Raw genomic sequence first — 24,975 nt, 5'->3', positions numbered from 1 at the left:
CCTCAAAACTACCTCAGTCCCAGACAAGCTGAGATAGTTGGTTATCCCACATACGTAATTGAACCCAGCCAAGACCAGCAGAAGAACTATTATCTGAGCTCCATCCAACTTTCTCACCTACAAAATCATGAGCTAATAATACATGATTGGTTTTAAGTGATTGAGTTTTGGCATAGTCAGTTATGCAGCAGAAGCTAAATAATACAGACTTTTAAAAACTTACCTAGTTCATTTAACTCATTTTTGGGATGAGAATGTTGAGATCCAGAAAGATGAAATGACATACCCAAGATCACCTATTTGGTAGGTATAAAGTTTGTCAATAAAAACAAATTGAAGCCAATATTAAGAAATGCCAGGGGAGATTATGCAAGGAATAATATTTGAATAGCAGTTTATCAGAAAAATTTACAGCTGATGAATATCCAATTGTGTATATAAATATGGAAATGCTGTAAAACATAACATTTAAAAGCAAATGTTTTGAAGTCAAGCAGATGAATTCTTCTATATCATTATGGACCTTAGGCAATTTACTTAGCCCATCTAGTCACTAGTTTCTTCATTTGTGAAATGGGCATATTTGAACCCACTGCATAGGTTTAATAATGTGAGAATTAATATGATAATGTAAAGTACTATGTATAGTGCGTAATACATAGTAAGGACACTACAAAGGGTAGCTATTGTAATGATAAATATGCAGGTCACAGAGTCATTAAAAATACTCAAGTTTATGGTTGTGTCAATATCTGCTTTCAGGCAATCCTAGTAGTGACCTTGAACTGAGTCTTTTCCATTGCTAGTAGTAGATAGAATATAGACTAAGAAGCATAGAGCCTAATTGTAGTTATTTTATGCCTTATTTTTCCTTTTTTTCTGTAATTGCCATAAACATTTGCAGATACAATATGAGAAAACTTTCTGAGACTGAATAATTTCATTTTTAATAACCTCTGTTCTGTTGATAGCTTTTTGAAAAGAAAAATTCTGTACATATAGACCTTAGTTAAAAACTTTCTCTATCATTTTTATTTGTAAGTATTAGTCATTTTATTAGATGAGAGGGTTTTGGATAATTATAAAGGAATATATCTGAGGGCACTAGATAGAAAAATATTCAACATTTAGCAAAACTAACTTTAAAACTATTTGAAGGGTGAAAGGTAACTCAGAAGCCAAAGGACATTAAAATATTCTGATTGAACCTATGGTCACAATGAATGGCAAGCTGGTACAGTTAAGAAGCGGAAATCCATTCAGGTAACCAAAAAAGAAAAAAAAAAAAAAGACACCAGCTGTAAACCCCCAGCTGCAGATAGAAGAAAGAAACATTACAGAAGAAGCATCTTAAACTTCTCCGTACTGTAGTTTTTGTGAATGACCATTGTAGTGTCTCTGGTATGGGAGCACATTAAGAAGAAAAGACAAGATCAACACCGTGACCACACCACAAGCCTCAGGAAAGGCATTGTCAGTTTATTGTTGAAGGCACATTGTTTAACATTTCACCGAGGAAAATATCCATTGGTATTTCAGGGGCAAAGTTGCATCTCCAAAGCTTTTTCTGCTTACAGTTATCTTCTCATAAATTCTATGGTAAATCAACCCAACTCTCAATAAAGTGATATCTCTGTAGGTATCTAATTTAAATAATCAATATGTAGAATCTACACAGATTTTTTTTTTTAAATAGAAAGAAATTATGATCTCTGAATTTGACATCAGCATGTTTTCATACTGTGGAATAAGATTGCATTTAAGAAAATTCTAAATGTGATTTCAGCTCAGCAAATAAAGTCTTACTGGAAGGTAATGTGATTAGCCTTTAATTAGTACAATAAGTTCTTATATAATCAATATTCTTTAATGAAATTGTTACTAAGTTTAACAAATAAAGATTAAAACAAATAAAGAAGCTCAATACATTTTTATTTTGAACGCAGTCATAAAAGAACATTACTTAAACCATGTATATGCAGAATGAAGTATTTGGTGTTTTAAAGGTGCCTAAGTGTGTACTCGTACAGAGGAAAGCTCTCTATTTATCTATAGGACAGGTCTAAGACACAATAGCAGCATTACTAGCTTCTCCAAGTAGCCCCACCAGGGAGCCTTCATCTTTCCCTGGTCAGACTAGAATGAGTTGGTAGTTCAAATTCCATTGCCCATTCAGTCTCCTGAAACTTCAAACGAGGGAGCCAATTATGATGGTGGGTGCTGGGTTGTAGACTTGTGTCCACCATTAATCAGACTGAGTCTGCCTCCAGTTCGTATTACAAACTCCAGTGAGTGACACTCAGGTGGCACGGCTTTCAGTCAGGCCTGCATAGACTGAGTTTGAACTGATGAACTGACATTCTGCAAATGAAAGCTTGTTACTAGTCCCCTGAGTTTATCAAAAGCCACCAATTACTTCCTTGGTGGACTACCTCATGCAGTAGCTAGCATTCACTTTTATATTGCCTTTTAAAGAGCAGGGCCTGGTATTAGTAAAAAAGATAGGAAGTGTAAGGAATTTAGCACAGATGGCTAAAACAACCACACATTTTGTCTTCTGCGAGAGATAATGTTATTAGGTTAGATAAGACAAGTAAGCAAAAACTGTCTGAAGTTATGCTCTTACTTAAAAACATATTTATTTGACTTAACTAGGTGAAATACATGTTTAAAAATGATTCTGCACACTTGAAAATATTTACCTAAGACAAGAAAAATTGTAAATTTAGAGACTTAAGAGAAATTCCATTTTGATAAAGGATATTGGCATATATGGTGAACATTGTTAGATGATTATAACGCTTATTTGCTGTTGCTAAACAATCTATCTTTTGTAAATTAGTAGTTTTTACCCAGAGATGGTATGCATACCATAGAGGAGCAAAACTAGTATTGAGTCAATGACTTCCCTTTTAAAGGGAATAAAAATAAGAAGCAATCTCATTCTAAACTCCTCCAACATTTTGTAATAAAGCTTTTAAGCTTCAAGTTGATTTTTAAATGGAAAAAAAAGGGAAAAGAGACTGAACTCATAGTCCAAATTAAACTAAAGAATAAGTATTTATAATTTTTAACATATTATTCTTATAAAGCCTAATCAGTGATCAAAAGGTTACAATGGTTTGTTTTACGTTTGCCCCCAGAGTGTGTATGTGCATTTTATATACTGATGACTCTTTTAATCTTGTAAGAACCACATCCAGCAATGAATCACATTCTTCGAGTGAATAATTCAGTCCTTGACGCCAACCTCTGAGGGGGAATATTGTGGTCATGCTGTCTGAACAGTGTGGTAGCTATGGCTACCTATATAATTCTTCGCAATGAAAAAAAAGTGACAATGACATTAAATTTAATCAGGTTCCCCTTTTCTGTGGTTCCCACTGGGATGAGCCACTAGTGTCTTGCCTTAAATATTCAAAGGCCTTCCTGAGTAGTTTGCATGTGTTCATATACTGGGACAATGTCCTGCTAATACAGAACAATAGATCTGTCATGTATTTCTCCTGCAAGTAGATGTGAGTCTGAAGTTCCTAAATATAGGATTTAAGGGCTGTCTTCCCCTCAGTGACCATCTTTACTTAAGTCTTAACAAACAACAGTAAGGAAATGTACATAGACACTAAAGTGTAATGAAGTTGATTATTTGAGTTGGAAACTCAAATGAGTTAAAGAACTGTGTTGGCTAAATAATAAAGCTGCCTGGCATTATTTTCAGTCACACTTCAGCTAATATGAAAGACACAGTACAGAATATCACATGGCTATAAAACATTTGAAACACATAGCTTAAGAAATATTTAGGAACAGAAGCCAAAAGTTATACCCTTGTACCTCGGCAGAACACTTGAAGATAGCACTTTCTTTTAAATCATACTTGAGAAAATATAAGATATATTTTACATCTATTGTGCATTCCTGGGAGGATAAGCTAACTTTTAATTTTCAAAAAATGGAGAAAATGAAAAGATGTTCTTTATAATCATCTGTGAGTGTTTGCAGTAGATCTGTGCTATTGGTTTAAACTCTCTCTTGATTGCTCATAACTTTGATATTGGAGAAAGTGAAGAAAGAGAAATGCAAATTTATTTCTTCTTTATGTCTTTCTCAGGTAGGCAAAACCAAATAAACAAATTAACAAAAACTATCCAACAAAACACTATTTCTAGGTAAGAACTGCATTTGAAAGTAATTAATTGTACATGACACTTTCTATCACTTAAACAGAGTAACTCTGTCTTGGGTTGTATTAATCCCTTAGTATTCAATATTAAAAACTGAACCTGACAATCTTTGCGTAGCATTAATTAATATACATTTGTGTGGCATTTGATAAATCTAAGAGCAATATTTAAATGGTATACCAAAGCCATAATATAATAAAAGATGAACTTCACAATTCTATCAGACCTTTGTAGATACTTGCATAATTCTACCTGCTAACTTTCTTCTATTCTATATAAATAAAATAGAGGTAGAAAAGAAGTCTATGGTAAATACTGAAAATTTCTTTGTTTTTCTTCTACCTTCTCTCTTTTATTGAGTCTTAGATTCTATTGAAATCTTAGGGTTCTTTGTCTTGTAGATATGCATGTATAACTCCTATTAACATCAATTTCATTGCATGAAAATTGTTAGTTCTCTGCACAATTGAAAAGAAGATTGATCCCTTTATAGCTTTTATGTTTTCTTTCAGTAGGTAGGTGTTTGAAGATGGACAACTTAAAATTGTTTCTAATGGCAAGATGATAGTCAAAGAAGTGAGCTTATAAATCTATAAGAAATTTCTCCTCTAATGACATATCATTGACCTCAGAGTCATGGAAGAGTTCAAGGTCAACCAGTGAGACACTCACAGTGGTCAACTATTTTTGACTGACTGACACTTGTTTTTTAACCTTTGAAAATGTGATTTCATGTTTATCAAACTTTGACATAAAGCATTGTGTGCAATATAGAAATAGGGACCTTATGCTATGGCTTTCTAATATAAATTTGACAGACAATATATTGGCATCCTCTTTCGGACAGATCAGTGTCAAGGGGGCAGGAGGTCAGGAACGAACAGTCTTATTGAATAGGTTTCAGTCAGAGAAGACAGGTTCCACAGGAAAACTGCCTTTCCAAATGGTCCCATTTGTAGACCTAAGACATTGCAACTTAACTCTCTCTACTCTTCCTATTGTTTGGCAACAGGGAGTTAGAACAAATCAGTAACCTATGCACATATGCCAAAGATGACATGAGATCATTGTGTACTGTACAATGAAAAGGAATCCAGAGAGAGTTTTATGTGGGTGCTGGGGCTGATCCTAGAAAAAAAGGTAGTAGGAAAAGTTTGTCCTTATGACTTTTTATGCCTTACTACTTTATTTTTCCTCCCTCATGGTTACTCTTCTTGAATATTTCTTGCATTTTCACCAGTAAAGTGTTAGCTGGTAAGTGCTTGGTGTCTGAACCTATTCCAGAATATCTGAAAGTGTCTTGAAATCTGTTATTTTGGCCTTCTTAAACTGTATAGTACGTACTTGGCTTTAATGCTCTCACATCTGTCTTTCCTACTCCTTGTTTTGACTACAGAAACCAACATTTGAAGAAACATGTGTTTCTTTATCTCATATTTGCCAGTGGGTTTGTTTGCATGGAATCCTTGAATCTGAAGGAGTTTATCAATAAGCAATTGGTTTGCTACTTTAGTAACTTACTGGGTTTTGCACTAGGTTTGGCGATTCTTTGGCACTTCTTATATCTCAAAGAAATCACATTAAAAATTATTTTGTTTTGAAAAAACAACATTTTAGAAAAGTGCCCCTTAAACTCCCCGTGTCTTCTGAGGGAAGATAATAACTCAAGCATAAAGATATTTTAACATATATGACTTCATTATATAGAGATTTCAATGTGGTTTTGGGCTATAATCATGGCTTGTATTAAAATCAGTTGTTATTATTGCTAAATCCTTTGAAAGTAAGTTGGAGACATCATTATATTTTATTCTTTTTTTTTTTTAATTTAAATTTTAGTTAACATACAGTGAATCTTGGTTGCAGGAGTAGAGTTCAGTGATTCATCACTTACATATGACACCCAGTGCTCATCAGAACAAATGCCCTCCTTAATACCCATCACCCATCTAGTCTGTCTCCCACCCATATCCCTCCATCAACCCTTGGTTTGTTCTCTATAATTAAGAGTCTCCATGATATTTTATTCTTTGTCATGTTGGTATGTGTCTCACTCCTACAAAATCTTAATAGTATTTTCCCCAGAATTTAAAATGAATATAATAATAGTTTCTAAAATATAGTCCATATTCAAATTTCCTCAATTATCCCCCAAATACCCTTAATATAGCTATACATCTTTCTTCCCTCCCTTCCTCCCTCTCTCCTTCTCTCTCTCTCTCCTTACCCTCTTCCTTCCTTTCCTTCCTTCCTTTCAATCCAGAGTCTAATCAAGGATTATACATTGCACATAGTTATTATTAGATTAAAGGAGATTAAAAAGTCTAAATAGTCTCCTTTAGAATATTTCTAGTCCCACTATTTTTATTTTATCAGGATCTTTGTATTTTTGAAGAGTCTAAGCCAAGGTAATTGTCCTGTAGAATGTTCCACAACTGGGATTTTTCTGATTATTTCCTAATGATTAGATTCAGGTTAATGTTTTTTGGTAAGAATACAACATAGGTTATATTGAGGAGATTCACATTGAAATGATAATTTTTAGCTCTATATAATAGGCACATATTCACATATTTTGAATTACCTATTCAAAATTTTAAAAATTCTGTGTCAATTAGAAACAAGAAAAAAATTTATATTTTGTTAATTATGGATAAATAAAACATTTAATATTTTTATTAATTTTTCTTTTATGAATTTATTCATTATTTCTCTTATCCATCAAACAAATTAGCTTATCAATGTACTTTTACCAGTTTTATCAAATTTAGTGCCAATATCTCTGAAAGGACCCTCTTGTCATTTTTAAATGTGAAATTGAAAATAAAAAACACAGGCTCCATGCTGGGTGTGGAGCCTGCTTCAGATTCTCTCTCTCCCCCTCTCCCCCTCCGCATGCTCTCTTTCTTTCTCTCTTAAAAAGTGGGTGGAGCACGTGGGTGGCTCAGTCGGTTAAGCAACCGACTCTTGGTTGTCAGCTCAGGTCATGATCTCACAGTCGTGATATGGAGCCCTGCTTCAGGCTTGTGCTGGACATGGAGCCTGCTTGAGATTCTCTCTCCCTCTCTCTCTCTACTTCCTCCCCCCCGCCCCCTGGCTTCTGCTCTCTCTCTAAAAAAAATAAAATAAAAAACCAGTACAAAATAAACTGTCTTTTCTTCTCTCTTCTTTTGTAGTTAATAGATGGCTTCTAAGTGGTTCCTTAAACTTCCTGTGCAGTACAACCTGTGTATGCCTGTTATGTGACATCAGCTAGCATTTTGTAGTTTATGCTGGGCTTTATTTTAGCTTTAATCATTAGGCACCTACAAAATGTGTTCATTGATACACACACATCAAACATCTTAGTAATTAAGTATCTTTATGATGAGGAATATCATGAGTTAAAATAGAAAAAAAAATAGAATTTTGCCATACCAACACATGATATAGGTATAGGCAGGTAAATTTTCAGAACTTAAAACTATCTAAAAATTCTTGACGCTAATTAGCAGGTAAGCAAATTTGATTGGTATGTAGAGGAAGATGGGACGCAACCCACCACATGTTTGGTTGATCCTCGATATAATCTAAGTTATTTAATTTAGGTTTACTGTAGGATATGGAGAGAAGCAGAAAAAGTAGTTTATAGTCTCTATCTTGAAAAGGACATTCCTACTTCTCGGAAGATAAAAAGTTGTGTAACTAGTCTAGTGATGGTTTTAGGGACCTACAACGTTTAATTGTGTATTAATGTCACCTATTTCATAATAGATGTTAATAGATCATTAGTAGTTAGTAGACATTAGGAAGATGTTCAGTTGAAGTTTGAAAGAGAACAGAGTGTGACATCCAGAGTATCCAAGATGTCTCCCAAAAGTAGCAAATGTTTTGGTGGATCTTGTCCTTAATTTTCTAGGCTCAAACACATCATTTTGTCAACACTTAAAAAATAAGGACATATCTGTAGTCGATTGTTTCCCAATATTTGTTACTTTCCCTGAATAAGGATAATGTATTGCCACCTTCTTGAACTCCGGTGAGGCTAGGTGACTTGCCTTGCTGATATAGTTTCTGGGAAGAATTTTTTCATGTTCTGTTTCTCTGGTGGTACTACAACAACCTATGATGTTCCCGATAGGAGATATTCTGTAAGGCTGGGATTCCAGGGGAGGATCACATGGACCAGATCTGTAGATGCCTGTGTTGTAATCACTAAGGTTTGGGAGGGGGGGTCATTTATCTCAGAATAACTTCTGTTCTGATGGATGAAATCTCTCAAAGATGCTCTAATATTAGCCAAGACTTATGTGTATACCGAGACAAATTTTCCCACATAAAGTAAAAATAGAATCCACGTGGGCCGGAATACTTTTGTGTGCATGACCATTACATTCTTACACTGAGATAGAGCTGCAGTGGAAAGTTGAATTATAGACCCAATATCCTTGGTCATGAATTTTTGTTCTTTGAGAGTGGATTTTGTTTCAGGAAATAGCTCTAACCAAAATTATTTGGAACTAAATGTAATGTATTAAGGTGGTTACAATTTACAATTTCAGAAAAATAGCTATGAGTGGGAGAGCAGTTGTCAACTTCCTTCCTGCAAATAGCAGGAATTCTCATCCCTCCTTTTGCCAAAATACTCACAGATTTTAAAAATAAGTTTTGTGATATTTGACATTATTTTAATTAGATCTAAGACGTCCTCATTCTGTAATGTCCTATAATTTTTTTTTCCTGATGATTTACAATGTTGTCCTTCATCTGAGATGTAATTTCCATTCTGGCTAACCCAAGTTTTCACAAGGATCAGGGTGGCTACTTTAGAATAAGGTATACAATGGAGTCAGACATTTTCTGTACCATTTTTGAAACTATATTTATGAACTTTAAACCACTGACTGATAAGTAAATAATTCTAGCAAACTGTCTTATAGCCACTCAAAAAGGCTAAAAACACAAAATTAAGTCCCATTTTTAATTAAAAAATTGTTTAAATGTTTACTTTTTTTGAAAGAGAGCGCGAGACAGAGTGTGAGTTGCTGAGGGGCAGAGAGTGGGAGGGGCAGAGAGAGGGGAACATAGACTGCGAAGCAGGCTCTGGGCTCCAAGCTGTCAGCATAGAGCCTGACACAGGACTCGAACTCATGAACTACAAGATCATGACCTGAGCCGAAGTCGGATGCTTAACCTACCCAGCCGCCCAGGCACCACAAGCCTCATTTTTAAAATACAAATAGATTCATAGATTTGTCTCTTTTGATTAGGTAACTTTGTAACATCATAATGATTTTTTGTTTTGTTAGCTGAGTCTCAAACCTATGCTTGTAGAATTCATTTAATGAAAGCAATTTCTTCCCTTTGGAGTATTATTAAGATGGATTTTTGTAATCTTAGTGCAGTCCTTGGATTCACTAGGGGAATTTAAATTTTCAATACCCAATTGAAATTAATATATTAGAAGTATAAACTCAAGTGTTTATTTGCATACTAACTTTTGCTGAAGATACATATGTCCAAAATATTTGATAAAAAAATCTACCTACCCAGGTTAACAATACCCAGAGCATCAGTCTGAAGGAAAATCCACTCAGTATTCTTTATCCAATCTTCAGTTATAGAAAAAAGTTTGTTAGGTTATAAGCATTTTTTTCCCCATTTAGTGTATACTTGCCAAGTTGGGGGCAATTCAGCATCCCAGTCTGTCTTTAATAGAACTCTTGTGTCCTGGTTGGAGAATCTCCATTGTTTGTATACTTCATGAGAGATTGAACTCACTTCCCACTGTGGAAACTGAGGGGGTCAGGGCATGTGATTTAGACCTGGCCAAACAGACACTTCTTTCTCTCAGGACTTTGGAATTTTGAGTGAAAGACACAAAGGGTGGCAAAAGGTTATTCATTGCATCTGTGATCAAATCTTTCTTGCTTAGGGACCATTGCTGCTGTTTTTTTGGCCTTACCCTTAGAAACCCCCACTTACTATTTTAAAAAGCTGATTCTTTAGCCCTTGTCAATTCTATGGCTCTTCTGATTTGCTTCTAGTACATTATCTTCTGCTAAAGTTAGTCATAGTCAGTTTATTTGGCTTGTAACCAAGAAACATTTCTATTGAAGACAATGGGAAGAGTTAAAGTTTTTTAAATTTACATGATAATGAACAAGTAACACTCAGTTTGAAGGTTCAGGAGACTACAGATTTAAAGCAACAAGCAGATTTCAAATTTTTGTCCATCAAATCAGCAAGGATGAAAAAGAGAAAACAAGACATTAAGGAGAGAAGTGGGAAAGCCTCACATGCAGTGTTGATAGGATATAAGTTGAAATATTAATCTATACTACAGTACAATTAATAGTATATATAGTATAGTACATCTGTAGTATAGTATAGTACAGTTTGGTATAAATTAACTTTTAACATGAGCATATCCTTTGATTTAGCAATCCCGCTCCAATTACTGACTTTTAAAAAATAACAGCCCTTCATGCTTTTGCATATTTGCTGTCCAGTTTTCTCAACACCATTTGTTGAGGAGACATTCTTTTTCCCATTGGATATTTTTTCCTGCTTTGTCAAGGGAAACAAAAACAAAAATAAATTATTGGGACTACCTTGATATAAAAAGCTTTTGCAAAGTAAAGGAAGCAATCATTAAAACTAAAAGGCAACCTACAGAATGGGAGAAGATATTTGCAAATGATATATCTGATAAGGGGTTAATATCCAGAATATATAAAGAACTTACAGGGGCACCTGGGCAGCTCAGTCAGTTAAGTGTCCAACTCCAGCTCAGATCATGATGTGGCAGTTTGTGAGTTCAAGCCCCACATCAGGCTCTCTGTTGTCAGCGTGGAGCCTGCTTCAGATCCTCTGTCTCTCTTTCTCTGCCTCTCCCCAACTATGCAAACTCCCTCTCTCCCCCTCTCTCTCTCCCTCTCTCTCAAAAATAAACATTAAGAAGAAAAGAAATTATAAAACTCAATACCTCAAAAATAAATGATCCAGTTAAAAAATGGGCAGAGGACATGAATAGACATTTTTCCAAAATGACATACACATGGCCAACAGACACATGGAAAGATACTCAATATCACTCATCATCAGGGAAATGCAAATCAAAACCACAATGAGGAAAGCCTGGGTGGTTTAGTCTCTTAAGTGTCGGGCTTCGACTCAGGTCATTATCTCGAGCCCCAAGTCAGACTCTCTGCTGTCAGCACAGAGCCTGGAGCCTGCTTTGGATCCTCTGTCCCCCCCTCTCTCTGCCCCTCCCCCACTGGTTCTCTCTCTCTCTCTCTCTCAAAATAAATAAATAAACTTAAAAAAAACTACAATGAGATATCACCTCACAACCTGTCAGAATGGCTAAAATAATAACACATGAAACAACACTATTGGCAAGGATGCAGAGAAAGGGGAATGCTCTTGCACTGTTGGTGGGAATGCAAACTGGTGAAGCCACCTTGGAAAGCAGTATGGAGGTTCCTCAAAAAGTTAAAGTAGGACTTCTCTACAATCCAGTAATTGTACTACTAAGTATTTAGCCAAAGAATACAAAAATATTAATTCAAAGGTATACAGGTACCCTGGTATTTATAGCAGTATTATCTATAATAGCCAAATTATGGAAGCAGCAAGTGTCTAGTATATACATATGTGTGTGTATATGTATAATGGAATATTACTCAGCCATAAAAAGGAACAAATCTTGTCATTTGCAATGACACAGATGGAACTAGAGAGTATTATGCTAAGCAAAATAAGTCAGTCAAACCATATCATTTCATTCATATGTGGAATTTAAGAAACAAAGCAGATGAGCAGAGGGACAAAAAAAAAGAGAGAGGCAAACCAAGATATAGACTCTTAACTATAGGGAACAAACTGATGGGGACAAGAAGGGAAGTGGGCATGGGGATGGGCTAAGTAGGTGATGGGGATTAAGGAGTGCACTTGTGATGAGTACCAGGTGTTGGTTGTATGGAAGTGTCAAATAACTATATTGTACACATGAAATTAATATTACACTGCATGCTAACTAACTGGAATTTATATAAAAACTGAAAAAAAAAGCCCCCGTTAGAAATATATATATGCACAGCGATTCTCACTGAAGCAGTTGGAGAATATAAAATTGACAAAACCCCAAATTTCCGTCAATAAGAAATTGTTTAAATAAATTGTAGTGTATACATACAATGTTGTGTTTAGTAGCAATTAAAATACATAGGAATATATTTGATGACAGAGAAAAATATCCATGACTTTTCTTGATAGACATAATTTTAAAATAATTTCAGATTTATTAAAAAAAAAAAAAAGTGCTGAGGCACCTGGCTGGTTCGGTCGGTTAAGTAACCAACTCTTGGCTTGGACTCAGGTCATGATCTCATGGCTCATGAGATTGAGCCTGGAGTCGGACTATGCACTGACAGGGCAAAGCCTGCTTGAGATTCTCCCTCCCTCTCTCTCTGCCTCTCCCACTCACTCTCTCAAAGTAAATAAGCATTTTTAAAATAAAAAAAAAAAAGTGTTACAATTTATATGACATTTCAAGGGACTCTGGGTAGCTGAAATTCTTGAAAAAGAACAAAGTTAAAGGTCCTATACTTCCTAATTTGAAAACTTATTATGAATTTGAAATAACCAAGATGGTGTGGTATTGGCATAAAGACAGACGTATATGTCAATGAAACAGATTAGTCAAAAATAAACACTCACATATATGATCAAATGATTTTCAACAAGGATGCCAAGACCATCCAGTGGGGAAAGGATAGTTTCTTCAACAAATGCTGTTAGGAAAACTGGATATTGACATGCAAAAGAATTAAGTTGGACCTTATTTAATGCCATGTACAGAAATTAACTCAAAGGGATCAGAGACCTAAAACTGAGACCTCAGTTAGTGATAGAATTACCACATTATCCAGGAATTCCAATTCTGGATATATATCCAAAATAATTGAAAGTAGAATCTCAAAGAGATATTTGCACACCTGTGTTCGTAGTAGCACCATTTATAATAGACAAGAGGTACAACAACCCAAATGTCTACTGGTGAATGAATGGATAAAGGTATGTGGATATGAATAGTATATACAATTTAGTCTTTAAAAAATGAAATTCTGACTATTATGGACTGAATAGTCATAATTTCTATGTTCCCTAGAAATTCAGATGTTGAAATCTTAATCCCCAATGTAATAGTATTAGGAGGGCCTTTGGGAGGTACTTAGGTTTTGATGAGGTCATGTGGGTGGAGACTCCATGATAGAGTTATTGTCGTTATAAGAAGAGGAAGAGGCTAGAGCTTTCTGTTCCCATCATATGTGGACATAGCAAGATGTCTGTAAGTCAGAAAGAAAGCTTTCACCAGAAGTGGACTATGCTGGCACTCTGATCTTCCCATTTCCACAACTGTGAGAATTGTCTATGGTTTAAGCTACCCAGTCTATGGTATTTTGTTATAGCAGCCTAAGCTGACTTAAGACACTTAACACACAACAATGTGGATGAAGTTAGAGGACACTGAGCCAAGTGAAAAAAAAACAGTCAAAAAAGACAAATATTGTAAGATCCCACTTGCACAAGGTGTTTAGAGTAGTCAAATCCATAGAGATGGAAAATCGAATGGGCAGTCACCAGGGACAGGAGGGAGGGGGACATGAAGAGTTATTATCTAATGGATATAGAGTTTTAGTTTTGCAAAATGAAAAAGTTCTGAAGATTGGTTGCACAACAACGTGAATAACATCTTAACACTACCCAACTTTACATTTTATTTATTTATTTATTTATTTATTTATTTATTTATTTATTTATAACATTGATTTATTTTTGAGGCAGAGAGAGACAGAGCATGAATGGGGGAGGGTCAGAGAGTTAGGGAGACACAGAATCTGAAACAGGCTCCAGGCTCTAAGCTGTCAGCACAGAGCCCGACGCGGGACTTGAACTCATGGGCTGCGAGATCATGACTTAAGCCGAAGTCCGACGCTTAACCGACTGAGCCACCCAGGCGCCCCAACTGAACTTCACATTTAGAAGTAGTTAAGATGGTAGATTTTATGTTATGTGTTTTTCACCAGAATTAAGAAATGGAACCACATGAATGAGTTCCAAAAAATAAGTCATTTAAATTTAAAGGGAAAAATCAAGAATGTAGTACAAGTAGTTCCTGTATCCCCCTCACCCAGTTTTGCTTATTGTTTAAAAAAATTTTTTTTAAATGTTTATTTTTGAAGGAGAGAGAGAGAGAGAGACAGTGTGAGCAGGGGAGGGGCAGAGAGAGAGGGAGACACAGAATCTGAAGCAGGCTCTGGGCTGCGAGCTATCAGCACAGAGCCTGATGGGGGCTCGAACTCACAAACCGTGAGATCATGACCTGAGCTGAAGTCGGATGCTCAACCGACTGAGCCACCTAGGCGCCCCACCTAGGTTTGCTTATTGTTAACGTCTTACATTAGTATGGTACATTTGTCACAAGCAATGAATCCATATTGATACATTATTTTTTTCTCTATCAGTCATTATTTAAAAAAAATTAATTAATTAGAATTTTTTAAATGTTTATTTATTTTTTGAGAGAGAGAGAGAGAGAGAGAGAGAGTGAGACAGAGCACGAATAGGGGAGGGACAGAGAGAGAGGGAGACACAGAATATGAAGCAGGCTCCAGGCTCTGAGCTGTCAGCACAGAGCCCAATGCAGATCTCACGAGCAGTGAGATCATGACCCGAGCTGAAGTCAGACGCCTAACTGACTGAGTCACCCAGGTGCCACTAATTAATTTATTTTTTAATTTACATCCAAGTTAGTTAGCATGTAGTGCAACCATGATTTCAGAAGTAGATTCCAGTGATTCATCCCCTGTGTGTAACACCCAGTGTTCATCCCAACAAGTGTCTTCCTTAATTGCCCCTTGCCCATTTAGCCCATTCCTCCTCCCACAACCCCTGTAGCAACCCTCTGTTTGTTCTCTATACTTAAGAGTCTCTTATGTTTTGTCCCCCTCCCTGTTTTTATATTATTTTTGCTTCCCTTCTCTTATGTTCATCTGTTTTGTATCCTAAATTCCTCATGAGTGAAGTCATATATTTGTCTTTCTCTGACTAATTTTGCTTAGCATAATACCCTCTAGTTCCATCCACATAGTTGCTGACACATTATTAATAACTAACCTCCACATTATATTCAGATTTTACTATTTTTGTTCCTAATGTTCTTTTTCTGTTCCAGGATCCTATTCAGGATACCACATTACACTTAGGTGTCATGTTTCCTTAGCATCTTTGGTGTGTGACATTTTTTCACACTTCCTTGTTTTTGAGGAACGCTAGTCAGATATTTTGTAGAATACACCTCAATTTAAAGTTGTCTGGTGTGGGGCGCCTGGGTGGCTCAGTCGGTTGAGCGTCCGACTTCAGATCAGGTCATGATCTCGTCGTCCACGAGTTCGAGCCCCGCGTCGGGCTCTGTGCGGACAGCTCAGAGCCTGGAGCCTGGAGCCTGTTTCAGATTCTGTGTCTCCCTCTGTCTCTGACCCTCCCCCATTCATGCTCTGTCTCTCTTTGTCTCAAAAATAAATAAACGTTTAAAAAAAATTAAATAAAAAAGAATAAAGTCTGGTGTTTTTCTCATGGTTAGACTGGGGTCATGGGTGTTTGGGAGGATGAGGATGAAGATGAAGTATGGTTCTCATCATATTAAGTGTATTTGCTATCAACTTGGCTTATCACTGATGATATTAACCTTGATCACCTGATCAAGGGAATGTTTGTCAGGTTTCTTCACTGTAAATACACTTTTATCTCTTTCTTCTTTTACTTTCCATACTCTACTCTTTGTAAACAAGTGACTAAGTGCAGCCCAAAATCAAGGGGAGGAGGGAGTTAAGCTTCACCTTCTTGAGGAGGAAAGTACCCACAGAAACTATTTTGGAATTCTTTTGTATGGGAGATTTGTCTCTTTCCCTTTAACTTATTTTTTAAGTCATTTATTTATATCAGTATAGACTTATAGATATTAATTATATACTTTGAGTTATAATTCAATACTATGCTATTTATTTTGCTCTTAAATTGTTTAGTTTTAACTATTGGGACTTTTTTTTTTTTTGGTTGGCTCCTGTGTCCCATTATTTAGTTTTTGGATGTTTCCTTACTTTCTGACACTACAAGATGCTCCAGTATCATGTTGTATTTTCCCTCACCTCGTCTTAGAATTGGTCATTCTACAAAGGATCCCTGATTCCTTTTATTGGAGAATGGTATTAGAAACCAAGTTCTGAAATGTTTGTTGAAAATGTTTGTTGCCACTGGAGTATCATTGCTTCTAAGCCCTGGACAGAACTAAAAAATATTTGTATGTGTACTAACCTGTGTATGTACACATTTGCATCAGTATTGCTTTACCCATCTCTATCTACAGTAACCTAAAACAGTTCATACTGGGGGCTGAGTGGCTCAGTTGGTTAAGTGTCTGACTCTTGATTTTGGCTCAGGTCATGACCTCATGGTTCATGAATCTGAGCACTGCATCAGGCTTCATGGTGACAGCTTGGAGCCTGCTTGGGATTCTGCCTGCCTCTCCCCTGCTTACTCTCTATCTCTCTCTCAAAAACAGAAAACAAAAAACAAACAAACAAAACCCAGTTCATACTGATGTCTTCAAATCTAATCTAGCATGCAGTGTTCCTTCTTGCCTTCTCCTTTTACATCTCTACATTCTTCTTTTCCAATAGTGAGAAGCCTCCTCCCACCATCAGCCATACATTTACTAATTTGTTCAATCCCAGCACGTGTGTAACAGTATCAGAATCATTAGCTTTTACTCCAGTATGAAATGACAGTATTTATGTCGTTCCTTTTTGCTTTAGTTTTACAGTGTGAAGGTGTGAAGTTATTAAAAGGTGATTTTCAAGAAAGTGCTTAAATTTTACTCTTAAAAAATGTTTTGAAATTATACAAAATATATACAACTACATTATTATTATGAAAGATTGAGGGAATGTAGAGGATAAGACACAAAATATGGCTAGGAGTTTGGTTTATATCTTTCTTAAATTTTTTTTTAATGTTTATTCATTTTTGAGAGACAGAGCATGAGCAGGGAAGGGACAGAGAGAGAGGGAGACACAGAATCAGGAAATAAATATGTCATGCTCTCTCTGACAGCTGTAGGAGAGAATATTCCTTTCTTTTTCTAGCTTCTGGTGTTCGTTGGTAATACCTGGCGTTTTTTGGTTGGTAGATGCAGTGCTCCAGGCACTCGACCATCATGTCCCTACGGATCTTCGCAATATCTTCTCTCTGTGGGTGCCCCTGCTTACACAATGTTTCTCTCTCTTGTAAGGACACCACTCATATTTGATTGGGGGCCATTCGACTTGTGTATGACCTCATCTTAACTAATCTGCAATTAACATTTTTTTTTTCAAATAAGGTCACATTCTGAGGTACTGGGGGGTTAGGGCTTTACCACAACTTTTAGGGGGACACAATTCTACCTGTAGCATTGACTTCTCATTTTTTGCTATCAAAGCCATTAAAATGAGAATGATTGTGAGTACTTTTCTGTGTATGTGTGTGATAGTCTTCAGACAGAGTTTCAGAAGAGGAATTATCAGGTCAAATGGTGCGTGCCTTATATTTTTGTAACATTCTGCAAAATTGTCTTTACAAAAAGATTCATTCATCTGCCATCTTCCCGACACTGTGTGAGAGAGCCCGTTCCACACATGCCTATGAATACTTACTGTTATTGTTTAAAAAAAAATATTGTCTTTCTATTGGGACAAAACATGATCTTAATAAAGTGGCAGATACAATATTTCCCTTTTTGGCTCTAAAGTAGCTTTGATTGTGTTCTAAATCTTTCAAAGCCTATTTTAACTTTTTTTCCTTCAGAACCCAGAGGGGAAAAAAAAGCTAACTCTTGGGTCTCAGTATCAGAGAGACCCATTCTTCCTTCTGTCCTCTCATCTGTCATCTGGGCTCTGCTCCAATCTCAAATTCTTTATTTCTTTTCCCAACTAAAAACAAATAAAAGTGGAAAAAATCTCCTGGTTACATCAATGGATGCAAAAAGGTGTTGGGGATGGGGTTGATAAATGCTATTTATGCTAGCAATTTCTGAGCTTCAGTTAAACTGGTTAAAAGTTCCATCAATCACCCCTTATTTCATAGTTAGACTTTTGTAGACTCTTGCAAAAGTGACCATTGTCATCTAAGAACACATCCTCAGAGTTTGGGGAGGGTACAGTAGCAGTTTTTCCAGGGATAGTGACTCCCATGTATGATTTACCATCTCTTGTGAGGCCTCCTGGTACCTGTACCTGTGCTTGATGCATAGAACTCCAGACACAGTTGATGAAACCATGAATGAGCAGAAATTTTTACATCATAGCCACCTACATCAACCTGCTTTCTCCCTCTACCAGGTGAAAGTCTCCTTCTATTTTAAAAGAGAAGCATCCCCATCTTCACCGTGGCAGGCCAAAACTTTACAAAGGTTAACAGATGTCCAGTAGATTTTCAGAGGGTTGCCCTAGAGAACTGAGTACTAACCAGTATGTGAAAGAACTACCTAAAGCCAGGAGAAGAACCCACCAAAAAATTAGGGGGAACAGTAACCAGGGCTCAGATAGGGTCAGGGGTAGAATCTGCTCCCATCAGCTACAGTGGAAAACCTCAAAATCCACAGGGTAGTGGACAGAGGAGTTTAGTACTAGAGTAAACACAGCACTTGTCCCTCCTAACAAATGTTGAAAACAAGACACAAAAGGATTAAGTAAAACTCAGAAATGTTTATAGGAATACAAAAATATCCAGGAACCAAAAAGCTAACATTCACAATTTCAGGGATCAGTGAAAAATTACCATGCAAAGAAGCAGGCAGATATCATGCATAATGAGAAAAATCAGTTAATTAAAACTGACCCAGAGTGGCACAGATATTACCACCAGCAGATAAGGACATTAAAATAGTTTTACTGCAATCTATGCCATAGTTTAAAAAGCTAAAGGGAAGATTAAATGTGTTGAGACATAAAAGATTAAAAAAAGCAAATCAAATTTCTAGAGATGAAAACTCTAACGTCTGAGAGAAAAAATACACTGGAAGAGGGGCACTCAGTCAGTTAAGTGTCTGGCTCTTGATTTTGGCTCAGACCATGATCTCACGGTTGTAGAACTGAGCCCCACATCAGGCTCTGTGCTGATGGTGCAGATCCTGCTTGGGATTCTCTCTCTGTTTCTCTCTCTCTCTGCCCCTACACCCCCGCCCCTCAAAATAAATAAATAAATAAATAAATAAATAAATAAATAAAAATAAATAAATAAATAAAAACTTAAAAAAATACACTGGAGGGAATATAAACTACATATCGCAGAAGAAAATATTAACAAACCTGCAGACTGAAATAGAAACTATCCAAAATGAAACATAGACAAAAACTTAAAAAAGGAACAGAGTATTAGTTATGAGAAAAAAACTTCAAGAAACCTAATGTGCATGTAATTTAAGTCCCTGAAGGAATTTAGAAAAAATATTTAAAGAAATAATGGCTGAAAATTTCCAAATTTGATGAAGATCATAAACCTATAGATCCAAAAATTTCAATAATCTCTAATCACAAGAAACAGAAAATGGCATCATGGCACATAATAAATTGCTCAAAACCAGTGGTTTTGAAAAGAAAAATATGAAAGGAGCCAGGATGAAAAAACATGTTATGTATATAGAGGAACAAGAATAAGCATGACATCAGATTTCTTTTAAAAAAACAAGTCACATTTAAGAGTACAGTGAGGCAACAACTTTAAGGTACCAGAACAAAAAGCTAGAATTCTATATCCAGCAAAATGTTTCTCATCAGCAGATTTGTGGTACAAGAAGTGCTAAAGGAAGTCTTTCAACAAGAAAATGATACCAGATAAAATTGTGCATCTACACAAAGGAATAAAGGCACGGGAAATGCCAATTGCATAGGTAAGCATATGACTTTTTTTCTGTTATTTAAATTTTTAAAAAGATAATTAACTAAACAAAATTAATAATAGTGTACGTGGGGATAATACATATGTAGGACCAAAATGTAGGATAAAAAGAGCAGAAGGGTTGCCAAGGGAGAAATGGAAATAATACTCTTGTAAGGTTCTGATGCTATATGTGAAGTGACATACTATCACTTGAAGATAGTGATAAGTTAAAATGAGTCCGTGGTGACGGCCCTTAAGCCACCATTAAAATAATCAGGCAAAGATTTATAGCTAATAAATTGGAAAAGGAGAAAAAAAAGGAACCATAGAAAAGGATTAATCCAAAGGAAGTCTGAGAAAAGGAAGAGAGAGAGAACCAAGAACAGGTGGGACAAATAGAAAACAAATATCAAGATGGTAGATTTAGACCTAATGCTGCCAATAATCACATTACATACAATTGGTTTAAGGTCATAATGGGACATTATAAAGGTGCAGGTATTGGTTTTCCACAAATATTCTTCCCCTTTCTCAAATAATAAAACTTCTGACTACTACCTGTATACATGATTGCCCAATAGAGACAACATTTCCCAGCCACCCTTGCAGCCAAATGTAGCCATATGACTACATCCTGGCCAAAGATCCAAAAACACAAACGTTGTGTACCTTTCTAAGATGTGCCCCGAAAAGGAGTGGTCTTGTGCACTCTGTTTTTTCCCCTTTTCCACAGTTTGGGAGATGGTGAAAGCCATCTTAGCCAACGTGGACCATCTTGTAATCGGATAAAGAAATGACATGTCAAGAACGGCAGGGTTACACTACCAACCCTTGGCTGTATACCTCAGAACTACTTCAGGAGAGAACAATAAACTTCTACCACATACAAGCTGCTTTCTTAATACGGTTTACCCCAAAGCATACTCTGAGATAAGGACTTGTTTGCCATTAATTTATTTGGGAAGTCATCCTAGGAAGCAAAGGCAAGAGAGAAAAGGCAATAAAGGTGCACTGATGTGTGGGTAACTGCTGGAGGCACATCCTACGGGATATGCCCCAAGAAACTCATCTTAAAATAACCCAGCTCTATTCAGGGATTCTGGGACATTTACTGACTAACTCCCTTTGCCACTGGATGGTGTTTCTTCCCTAGGGGATTTACTCTCCAGGGCTGTCACTTTTCCAGAAACTGCCTTCATGTGCCACTTCAGGTGAAGCTATCAGCAGTGTGGGGTAGCATCATGTCTGGGTAATAGAGTATTATTCTTGTGAGTATGTTTTCTCATGTGAAAGTAGCCCAGCTGTCACAATTAAAATGGAAAATTTCTGGGGCACCTGGGTGGCTCAGTCAGTTGAGTATCCAACTTCGGCTCAGGTCATGATCTCATGGCTCATGGGTTTGAGCCCAACATCGGGCTCAGTGCTGACAACTCAGAGCCTGAAGCCTGTTTTGGATTCTGTGTCTGCCCCTCTCTCTCTGCCCCTCCCCTGCTTGCACTCTGTCACTCTCTCTCTCTCTCTCTCTCAAAAATAAATAAACATAAAAAATTTAAAAACATGGAAAATTTCTAATAAGAAAATTGTAATTATTTACTATTTTGCTCCAGAGATATTGGACTCAATCCTTTAAAAATAGTGCAGAATCACTACTTTTTTGATATTGCTTTATGGAGTAAGAATAAGCATTAAGCACTCAGATTTGTGTAATCAACTAACACTTCACAAATTTGGTGTAAAAGCATTAATTTATGGCCTTTGTAATTTTAGTAATTACCTATTTTCCATTATTTTATTAAAATTTTCAAGGTCTAGCTGGTCATTTCTTTTGCTATTTATTATGGATATTCTGGCATCATGAGTTAGGTAATAATACCATAAATACTCAGCTTCTTTACTTGTTTGTCACATCACAAATTCCCAGACACCATACCTTAAATATTTTTACTAGTAAGCGTAGTATGTGTTTTATGTTGGGGTAATAAGTTATGTGCCCAGTACGTGGCCTCTGGTTTCTCATTTAATGCACAGTAGGTGTAAATTAATATATCACAGCACAGCTTTTCTGAGGGCTATAACTAGACTGTGCCTACAGCTGGTTTGCAGTAGAGAAAAGTCTCTTCTAAAAGAGCTACCACTTTGTGCTCATGTCCAAAATTTAAAGATTTCCTTCTTGGATGTGCCATATGTTTTACAGATTCTACTTTGTAGAACTTTTAAAAAAGGTCTTGGAGAAGCTCAAGAGTTTCAGGTAAGGAATTGTTTGTTTTTACATTGCTAGTAATTGGGAAGTTAATTTTTCATTACTAAGGTTTGACAAATATGTACTATAGGGAGATACTAACGTAAGATCTGATAGACATTTCAAAGTTATTTTGGGGGGCACGAAGAATGCTAATAGTTTTTAAAGTTATATTTTGTGAATGCATAAATGGAAATCAGGATATCATTCGAAAATGAATGACTACCATTTAATTTTTAAAAAACATTTCTTTAATGACTACATTTGGATGTACCATTCAAGCCAGTTTTAACACACCTAAGATTTTGGAAATGAGGTTATACAGTTATCCCTTCCATTAAAACAAAGGTTTCAGAATCCAGTACTGCTAGATTCCATCATTACTGCCCAAACCAGATATAAGATATCAGCAACTATATAAGTAAGGTGAAGACTTCCAATGACAAGAATAATTTGAAAGAATACATGATCAGAGTCTTCTGGTGTGACAGCTGATGGCGGATGAAATGGTACTTATTTTCAGGATATGAGTTTTACAGTTATAGAATAATGCTGTAAGATGAAGTTGCAAGAAAAATCATTATTATATACACTGTTCTTGGGAGTATCAGTCAGTGTAAACTTATATGTAGGGTAATTTGGTAATATTTCTCAAAAAACAAAATGTGCCTTTGGTCTAGCAATTCCATTGCTAAGAACTTATCTTACTTGAACTAACATACACAAATAATGTGTACATGGATGCCCATTTCTGCAGATTGTAATGCAAGAACTAGAAGGAACTTAAATATATATCAACAGGAAATTAAGTAAGTTATAGAACAATCATGCGTGTGATGACATTCAACTATTACAAAGAATGAAGTTTATTTTTATGTACCAATGTGGAAATTTTCCAAAATATATTTTTAAGGGAGAAAAGAATGCAGAAAAGCAGGCATATTATGTTTCACACATGCATAAAACAAATATGTGTGTGTGTATTTGTATTCTTGTATATATCCCCCAATTTTCTATAATGAAACCCAAGAAACTAATTTTATAGTTCATTCTGTGAGTAAGACTTGAGTTTGGAGTATAGAGAGTTATTTATTTTTTGCTTCCTGCCTTCAGTCTATTTGAATTTATAAAAAGAAAGTCATGTGCGTATGTAGTTTTTATTAAAAAAAATTACATTAAAAATAAAATTGAACTATTTTTAAAGACCTCCAACTTACTGATAATGAAACTATAGACAAAAATAATAACATAAGTTCATTGGAGGCGCCTGAGTGGCTCAGTCAGTTAAGTATCTGACTTCGGCTCAAGTCACGATCTCACGGTTTGTGAGTTCGAGCCCCGGGTCGTCGGGCTCTGGGCTGACAGCTCAGAGCCTGGAGCCTGCTTCACATTCTGTGTCTCCCTCTGTCTGCGCCTCTGCTGCTTGCACTCTGTCTCTTGCATTGTCTCAAAAATAAATAAACAGTAAAAAAATTAAAAAAAAAAAACACATAGGTTCATTGATATTCTAATCCTAATCTTATTCAAACACACTACCTCCAAGGAATGACTTGGGTAAATTGATTTTTTCAGTGTTTAATATTTATTTTTGAGAGAGAGAGAGAGAGCACGAGCCAGGGAGGGGCACAGAGAGAGGGAGACACAGAGTCTGAAGCAGGATCTAGGCTCTGAGCTGACAGCACAGAACCCACTGGGGGACTCGAACCCACAAAGCGTGAGATCATGACCTGAGTGGAAGTAGGACACTTAACCGACTGAGTCACCCAGGCGCCCTGGTAAATTGGTATTTGATGACTTTTAGTTGTCTCTGATTTTACTTCTTTCATTTGGTTTGTTTGGTTTGTTTATTTACTTAATTCTGGTTTTTTGAGAGTAATCATTTTTCCTGATCTTGTTCTTATAAAATAATACTGGTTTACTAAAGAAGTCTATATAAGTTATAACCACATTTTGCAGGCATGGTTTAGTTTTCCAGTGTGTTAAGTTACAAAATAGCCACAGGCAAATTCCATTCTGGCAAATTCTCCATTATGAGTACTAAGGGATTGGAATGGGTTTTGGGGAGAGTTGCTACAGGATTTGCTAGCCATTGTCTCCATGGGGATCATGGGCTCCTATCTTTACTGAATTTAGTCTCTGAAAATGGGGCCTGAATATGATGTAGAAAGTTCCTCTCCAAGAAGAGTCCTTGCTTTGTTGCTCAAGCTGCATGGGTGTTTTGAGAACCACTTCTAGTCTGGAAGGAGAGGCTTATTTCTTTTATGCAATTTTTATTAGTGAAGTATTTAAAAATACTTTTATTGTCATTTATATTTTGGAAAGTATTGAAAAATATAAAGATGCAAGTATCAATCCTTTTATCCATCAGCTAGTCAAACATTCACAATCACACCCTCCGGGGACAGTTGTTAATATTATATTAGTATTGAGTATTTTTGTGCATTTGAAATACATAGTTGCATTAGATGCATCTATCACCTTATACTCTTTTTTATCTAAATTATATGCCTTTCCTCTCATTGTTGAAAACTGTTCCTAAACATAAATTTTCACAGATGCTTAATATTCCATTCTGAATTTACCATATTT

The 24,975-nt window shown here is 36.0% G+C and overlaps 1 long non-coding RNA gene across 3 annotated transcripts in view; it reads left to right on the top strand.

The window, feature by feature from the left end:
* LOC144616157 (uncharacterized) overlaps nucleotides 1-24,975 on the top strand; it is a 174,338-nt gene that overhangs the window by 88,827 nt on the left and 60,536 nt on the right. For 2 of the 3 annotated variants that reach the window (XR_013555201.1, XR_013555203.1), the window contains exons 3-4: nucleotides 20,048-20,157; nucleotides 22,342-22,395. This is a non-coding gene — a long non-coding RNA (uncharacterized LOC144616157). Of the gene's footprint in view, nucleotides 1-20,047; nucleotides 20,158-21,300; nucleotides 21,359-22,341; nucleotides 22,396-24,975 lie in introns of all 3 variants that reach the window. The other variant, XR_013555202.1, reaches the window with a different exon arrangement.

The sequence above is a fragment of the Panthera onca genome, chromosome B1, assembly GCF_046562875.1.
Source record: "Panthera onca isolate mPanOnc1 chromosome B1, mPanOnc1 haplotype 2, whole genome shotgun sequence".
Taxonomy (NCBI): Eukaryota; Metazoa; Chordata; class Mammalia; order Carnivora; family Felidae; genus Panthera; species Panthera onca.
The sequence above is the reverse complement of the archived record's forward strand: the minus strand, read 5'-3'. Positions and strand labels throughout refer to the sequence as shown.